Below are 7,709 nucleotides of genomic sequence, written 5' to 3' on the forward strand. Positions count from 1 at the left end.
ATATATATATATATATATATATATATATATATATATATATGTATGTATTTCATCCATTTGTACATGCATATTTCCAAGTTACAAAATTTCCCTCCACGCTTCCTTCCCAGTCTCCCCCCCAATTAGGAAACAGTCAGGTTAGCATTTTATATGCATATTTTGTTAAATATAGTTAGAGTTTAGTAATTTTTGGCATGAGGAATTTGGATTAAAGGAAAGAGATACATGAGATATTTTTATAAAATATTCATCAGAATCAGTAGAAGTTGTGTGTGTGTGTGTGTGTGTGTGTGTGTGTGTGTGTGTGTGTGTGTGTGTTTTGTTTTGTTATATTTTGCTTCTCTTCCTCTGGTTAGGGATAATACAGGCCATAACCAGTCTAATACAGTTGTCCAAAATCTTTTGACTGTCAAGAGAAGTTGCTGTCTTTAATATTTTTCATCTCAGGGAGCAGCTAGGTGGAACTGTGCATACAGCACTGGTCTTGGAATCAGGAGTACCTGACTTCATGTCTGGCCTTGTACACTTTATAATTACATAACTGTGTGACCTTGGGCAAGTCACTTAACTCCATTTCCTTGCAACTCCCTCCCCAAAAAAGATTTTTCATCTCATAATGTTGTTGATGTATACATTGTTCTATTGACTTTACTCACTTTGCTCAGCATCAGATCCCATAAATTATTCCATGCTTCTCTATAATTCAGCCATTTAGGGTTTCTTTTAGAACAATAATACTCCATAGTATTCATGTACCATAATTTGTTTAGCCATTCTCCAATTCATGGGAATCCCCTCAATTTCCAATACTTTGCTTCTATAAAAAAAAAAAGTTGCTATGAATATTTTGGAACATGTAGGACTTTTCCCACTTTTTTCAATAAACCATGTTTATTTTCCATGAGAATTTCCCCAACACTATTAGAGCATCTGGGTAAAACTTAGGACCACTCTGTGGTAGTTCCTACCCATTCAGTGGCCTGAGCAGTAGGAGCTGCAGACCAGTCTTTAGTAGCTGGCTGAGCACTACAATCTTCAGTAAGGAACTGCTGAATGGACACAGATGGCACTTCAGCCGCTTCTGGTTGAGAAGCAGTGAATTCTGGGGAAGGTATTGTCCATTCACCTGAAATTCTTCCTTTGTCACTGCCTTCTCAACTGAAGCCTGCTCTTCCTTTTCAATTTCCACTGGATCTCTGTAGAAGTAAGGATCAGGCATGACCTCTCATGGGTGTTCACAGGAGATGGTACCACACATCCAACAGAACTTGTTGGGGCAGAAACCACTACATCAGACCTACTGAGTGAGCTCCTTTGTTGTTAAATGTAATAGCAATGTCCACATAGAGAAGTGGGGAGTCTGTGTTGCACAGCGCAATGGTTGGAAGGTTAATATGATGCTTCAGTCAAAGGCTGCTAATCTGCATGAGGATCAGTGACCACCAAGAGGCAAGGCTCCCTGAAAGTTACCTAGATGTGGTTAGTGAAGATGCCTGGGGTAAAGAGTCCAGCAATAGCTTTGGCACCAGTGCCACCACAGATTTCAGAACAGCTCTCTGGCAAGTATTTCTGGATGAGATGACACTAACATCAGCTGGATTTTCAATGGCAACAATGACACAAGCTGCAAGCAGAAGCTTTTCCCAAGTTCTCTTCAAATTAGTGATATTGATGTCTTTATTCCTCCTTTTGTAGATATACTGTTCTATCTGGAAATCCAAATTAGTGCCACCCAAATGGGTCCCTGCAGTGAGGAATTTGAGGACATCTTCATCCTTCATCTGCAAGACATCTAGGGCTCCAGACATTGTAAAAGTTTCCCTTTAAAGTTATGATAGAAACCATGAACAGCACCATATGGAACTCTCTTATAGGCAGCACTTAAAGGCCTTTTCCAATGTTTTAAATTTTTCTTTTGGGTATAGTCCTAGAATTAGAATTGCTGGGTCAAAGGGTATAAACAGTTCTATTGCTCTTTGGCCATAGTTCTATATTGCTCTCCAGAAAGTTTGAATCTGTTTACAACTCCACCAGCAATGCATCAATGACCCAGTCCTTTCACATTCTCTCCAACAATGATCATCTTCCCTTTTGCTCATCTTGGCTAATCTAATGCCTCTGAGATGATACCTCATTGTTGTTTTAATTTGGAATATTATAATCTGTGGTGATTTGGAACATTTTTCCATATCCTTATATATAGCTTTATTTTCTTCAGTTGTAAACATTCTGTTCATATTTTTTGTCCATTTATCAATTGGGAAATGCATTTTGACATTGTAAATCTAATGCAATTCTCTACATAATTAGGAAATGAGACCTTTATCAGAACTCCTGGTTGTGAAGATGTTTTATGAGCTTTTGCTTTTCTTCTAATTTTGGCAAAATTGATTTTATTAGTGCAAAACCTTTTTTAATTTGGTAAAGTCAAAAATCATTCATTTTGCAATTTTTAATGTGCTCTAATTCTTGCTTGGTCACAAATTTATCCCTTTTCCATAGATCAGATAGATATTTTTGTTCTATTGATTTATCTATGGTATAGCTTTTGATGTATAAATCCTGAAATTATTTTGACCTTTTTTTTGGTATAAGGTGTGAGATGTGGATCTATGCCCAGTTTTTGCCATATTATTTTCCAGTTTTCCCAATAACTTTTGTCAAATAGTGAGTTCATATCCCAAAGGCTGATGTCTTTGTATTTCTCAAATAACAGATTACTGTAGTCATTTACTCTAGTTTCTTTTGAAGCTATCCTAACTGACTAACCCATTACTCTATTTTTTAATCCGTACCAGGAAGTTTTGATGACTGATGCTTTATAGTATAGTTTTAGATATGGTAGAACTAGGCCACCTTCCTTTACATTTTTTTTCATCAGTTCACTTGCTATTCTTGCCCTTTTGTTGCTCCAGATGAATTTTGCCACTATTTTTTCTAATTTGACCAAGTTATTTGGTAGTTTGATTGATATAGTAATTTAATTTGGGTAGAACTTTAATTTTTAATATTTTACTATGATGTAACAATGGGTATTTGACATTTTTCCAATTATTTAGATATGAATTGAGTTGGGGTGAGCAGAGTTTTAAATTTTGCTCATAACAGTTTTTGAGCAGTTGTCTTGGGACATAGATTCTAAAGTTGTCTTGAGAGGTAAATTCCCAAGTATTTAATGATGTCTACAGTTATTTTTAAAGGAATTCCTCTTTCTGTATCAGGTTCTTGGTCTTTTTCATATATAGAAATGCTTATGATTTATGTGGGTTTATTTTATATATCCTACTATTTTGTAGAATTTGATTTTCTAGGGTTTCTAGCTATATCATTGTATCATCTTCAAAGAGTGAAAGTTTTGCTTCCTCATTGCCAATTCTGATTCCTTCAATTTCTTATTTTTTTTCTTATTGCTACTGCTAGCATTTCACATACAATATTGAACAATAATGGTAATAATGGGCATCCTTGTTTCACCCCTGTATTTATTGGGAATGCCCTAAGTTTATTCCCATTACATATATTTCTTGATGGTTTTGATAGACACTATTTATTATCTTAAAGAAAACTCCCTTTATCCCTAAACTTTCTAGTGTTTTTAATAGGAATGGATTTTGTATTTTATCAAATGCTTTCTCCTCATCTATTGAGATGTTTGCTTTCACTTGGTTTTACTATTGATATGTTTAATTATAATGAGTATTTTCCTAATGTTGAACAATTCCTGCCTTCCTGGTAAAAATCCAACCTGATCATAGTCTATTTTCATGGTACTAACTTCCTTCAAAACTGCCTTTGTTGCATCCAATAAGTTTTGGTATGATATCTCATTATCATTGTTCAAAATATGTTTCTTGTAAACAACATGTGGGATTCTGGTTTTTAATCCATTCTGCTATCTGTTTCAGTTTTATGGGACAGTTCATCCCATTCCCGTTTACAGTTAAGATTACTAATTCTATACTTCCCTCCATACTATCTTTCTTCTCTTATATTTATCTCTTTCTTTTTCTCTTATTCCTCCTCACCAAATTTTACTACCTTTCCTCTTTGACTTTTCTTTTAGGAATATAATTTTCAGTTGATTTTTACTAATACTTTCCCTTCCATTTTATCAGTCTCTTATTCCCTTATCTTCCCTTTTCCCTGTTCCCCCCTTCCCTGCAGATTGATAAATTTTTAAACCCAAATGGGAATGTATCTTATTCACTCACTGGACTAAATCAATTGAAGAGACATTCCGTAGCATTCCTGTTCTCCCTTCTTTCTCTCTAAAATTATAAATTTTTGAGCCTCTTCCCTTGGTGCTCTAATATTATTAATCAGGTATCATCAAGTAAAGTTCAATTATTTACTTGATAAACTCCTACTGTAATCAAGATATAAGTCACAGATTTACTTTATTGCCTAGTTAGCAGCCTTGACTCAAATTGCATTAAATTTCAATTATAATCAATTATTAACTTACCTCCTTTTCAAGTATTTCAAGCACATACAACCATCCTTGTTAAGTGAACCAAGGCCGGTTGTCTTTGCCTCATTACCTACCCCCAGCCAGTGTACTTACCCCCTGCTAAGTGAAACACTGAACATTGATCTAATGAATTGTAAGAATCTTCGAGAGCTCTAAGTGGGGGGGGTGGCTTTCTGGATGTCTCAATGAGAACTTTGCAAATGATTTTAAATCACAGAGATATTGTCTTGCAGCTTATGATGCTCTCATTAGACAAGGTGCTTGGCACCTTGTGATTAAAATGAGTCATAGTATAATGAGTCACTTTAGTTGAATTTAGTATGCCTGCTTTTTTTTTTCAGGTCTTTTTTTTTTTCTCAAGCATTAGTGGTGTGATCTTGGACCACTTCAATTGAAAGACAAGACCCAATTATATTCCTATCCTTTAGCTTCATTCTCTTCAATTATAGTCTACCCTCTACTTTTCCTTAGAGAAGAAAAGTTCTAATCTTCCCTTTTAGGGACCAATATTTATTTAAAACTGTTTTGTTCTTTGCAGTCCCCTTTTTCATTTACCATTTTTTTCATGTAACTCTTCAAACATCTATTTGGCAAGTGATTTCTCTGTTCAGTTCTGGTCTTTGTGTCAGGAACTTCTGTAAGTCTTATATTTCATTGAAGATCCATCTTTTTCCCTGAAAATATATGATGAATTTTGAAGGGCAGTTCATTTTGGATCAGAATCCCAGGTCCTTAGTTCCCTGAAATGTTATTCCAGTTGTTCCAAACTTTCAGTGTTAAGAATGATAGGTCCTTTGTTAGTTTGAATGTCTTCCCTTTGTATTTGAATTGTTTTCTTTTTGTCATTTTCAATATTCTCTCTTTTATTTGAGGGTTATGGAACTTGACTATTACAGTCCTTGGAGTTTTAATCCTGAGGTCTCTTTCTGGAGGGGTTCTGTGGAATCTTTCAATTATTATACTGTTACCTTGTTATAGTAGGTTGGGGCAGTTTTCCCTTATAATTTCCTCCATGATATTTTCCAGGTTCTTTTCTTGGTCCAAGATGTCTAGTATCCCAATGTTTCATCGATTGTCTCTTCTGGATCTATTTTCCTGGTTTTTTCAGTCATTTTATTTTGTTTAATGGAATCTTATTGTCTTGTAGATTCATTAGTTTCTAACTGTTCAATTCTAATTTTTAGGATTTTATTTTCTTCAGTTATCTTCTGTGTTTCCTTTTCCAGTTGTTTACTTTTACTTTTAATGGAGCTGATTTCTTTAGTCAATGTGTCACAATTTTCTAACATGAGTTCCATTTCTTTTTTTCCATTTTTCTTCTTCCTCTCTTATTTAGTTTTTTAAATTCTTGTTTAAGCTCTCTGATGAGCTTTTTTTAATTTGAGTCCAATTCATAGACTTTTTTGATAATTCTCCTGTGACTGATTTTGTGCTGCTTTATTCTTCATACATGGCATTGTGGTCATTTTAATCTGTGAAATATTTTTCTATAGTGACCACTCTTTTAGCTTTTTTGCATTTTTATTGTTGTAGTTCTGCTCCTAAGTTTATATGAAATATAGATCCAAGCTTTTATTTTTCTAGGGCTGGTGTCTGATCCCTGACTTGTTCTTTGCCAAGATGTTGCCTATGCAGTCCGTTGCCTTTGCAGAGGTTTGTTTCCTCCTTTATGTCCAGGTTCTGACTTAACAGAGGATTGTTTCCAAACCAATCCTCTCTTTTATCCCGGTGTTTTCAGTATTAAGATTTTTTGGGGATTGGGATCCTCCCTTCTGGCTTCCAATCTAGCTGCCGGGGGAACTTTTATTATTAAGCTGTCAAGAGCTAGATTGCACTGTGGCTAACAGCCTTTTGCTGGCTTTCTATATTCTCCCATATCCTTGACTTTACTTTCCCTTTTCCCCCAAAGATATAGACCTTCACAGAAGATCCTCTACTATGTCTACAACTGAAGAATTTAAATCTTCTATGAATCTTATCTTTTTATTGTGGGATCTGTAGCATGAATGTTAAAGAAGAGGCTTCATTTATCTTTGGTAGAGAAAAGCTCTGGGAGCAGATTAGCATTGCATCACTATCTTGGCTCCAGAATGGAAGTCTCCCACATTTTCTTCTAATAGGTTGTTCTTTTGGTATTGTTTTATTTTTTCTTGATTTGTTGTAAAATTCATCAATTTCCTTTAGTGTAGGTTCTCACTGCAGGGCTTCTCTGAGGCCAACACTTTGCACTCACTGTAGTGCAGCAGAATTTTCTCATCAGTCCTTCAAACTGTTCCTGGTGATCCCTGGAGCAAGAGGTCTGGAAACTTACCCTATGCCACCCTATGCCCTATGGGTGCCCCCAGGGACCCAGATGCCCCAGGTGTTCCTGGAAGACTGATGCTAGTTTGCTCTGGCCTGACTATGCTGTGCTGTGCTTGCACTGTGGCTCTTTCCATCTCCCAGTCCTGGTGAAACAGAAGTTTCCTGAGGAATTTCTAAGTTGTCTTGAACTGGGAAATTGTATCACTCAGTCATTCCGTGACTTCTGGCCCTCTAAATTTTGGCTAGAGTCATAATTTGACAGCTTTTGGAGTTTTGGGAGGTAATGACTTTCCAGGAATCCTGCCTTCATGTTGCCACTTTGGCTCTGCCACTCCAAACGCTGGGAAAAGTATTTTGCAATTATGTTGATACACTTTCTGGGTTTTCCTTCTCAGGTGGGAATGCAAGTATTTTATGCTGTGTACAATCAAATGAAATTTCAGTTTAAATCTCTTGCTGATGGAATTTGTTGGTAATATATAGAAATCCTGATGAATAATTTAGTTTTATTTTATATCCTGCAAATTTGCTAAAATTGTTCATTTTCAAGTAGTTTTTTACATGATTTTCTAGAAGAATTTTCTAAATATGCCATCATATCACTTGAAAAGAGTGAGAGTTTTGTTTCCTTATTGGATATTCTAATTCCATCAATTTCATTTTATTGTCTTATTTCTAAAACTAACATTTTAATACAATATTGAATAAAAGTGGTGAAAATAGATATCCTTCTTTTATTCTCAATCTTAATTAGAATTTTTTAGCTTATCCCCATTAAATATAACACTTGATGATGATTCTAGATAGAAACTGCTTATCTTTTTTAAGGAAAACTTCATTTATTTCTATGTTCTTTAGTATTTTTAATAGGAATGAGCATATTTTTAAATGCCTTTTTTCTGTATCTATTGAGATTATCATATGAAATGGATGC

At 35.1% G+C, this 7,709-nt stretch overlaps 1 pseudogene; it reads right to left on the reverse strand.

Annotated features, from left to right (window-relative positions):
• Positions 1–919: 919 nt before the first annotated feature.
• Positions 920–1,808, reverse strand: LOC141504699 (small ribosomal subunit protein uS2-like; annotated as a pseudogene).
• Between the last annotated feature and the right edge of the window lie 5,901 nt (positions 1,809–7,709).

The sequence above is a fragment of the Macrotis lagotis genome, chromosome 1 (genome assembly GCF_037893015.1).
Source record: "Macrotis lagotis isolate mMagLag1 chromosome 1, bilby.v1.9.chrom.fasta, whole genome shotgun sequence".
NCBI classification, from domain to species: Eukaryota; Metazoa; Chordata; class Mammalia; order Peramelemorphia; family Peramelidae; genus Macrotis; species Macrotis lagotis.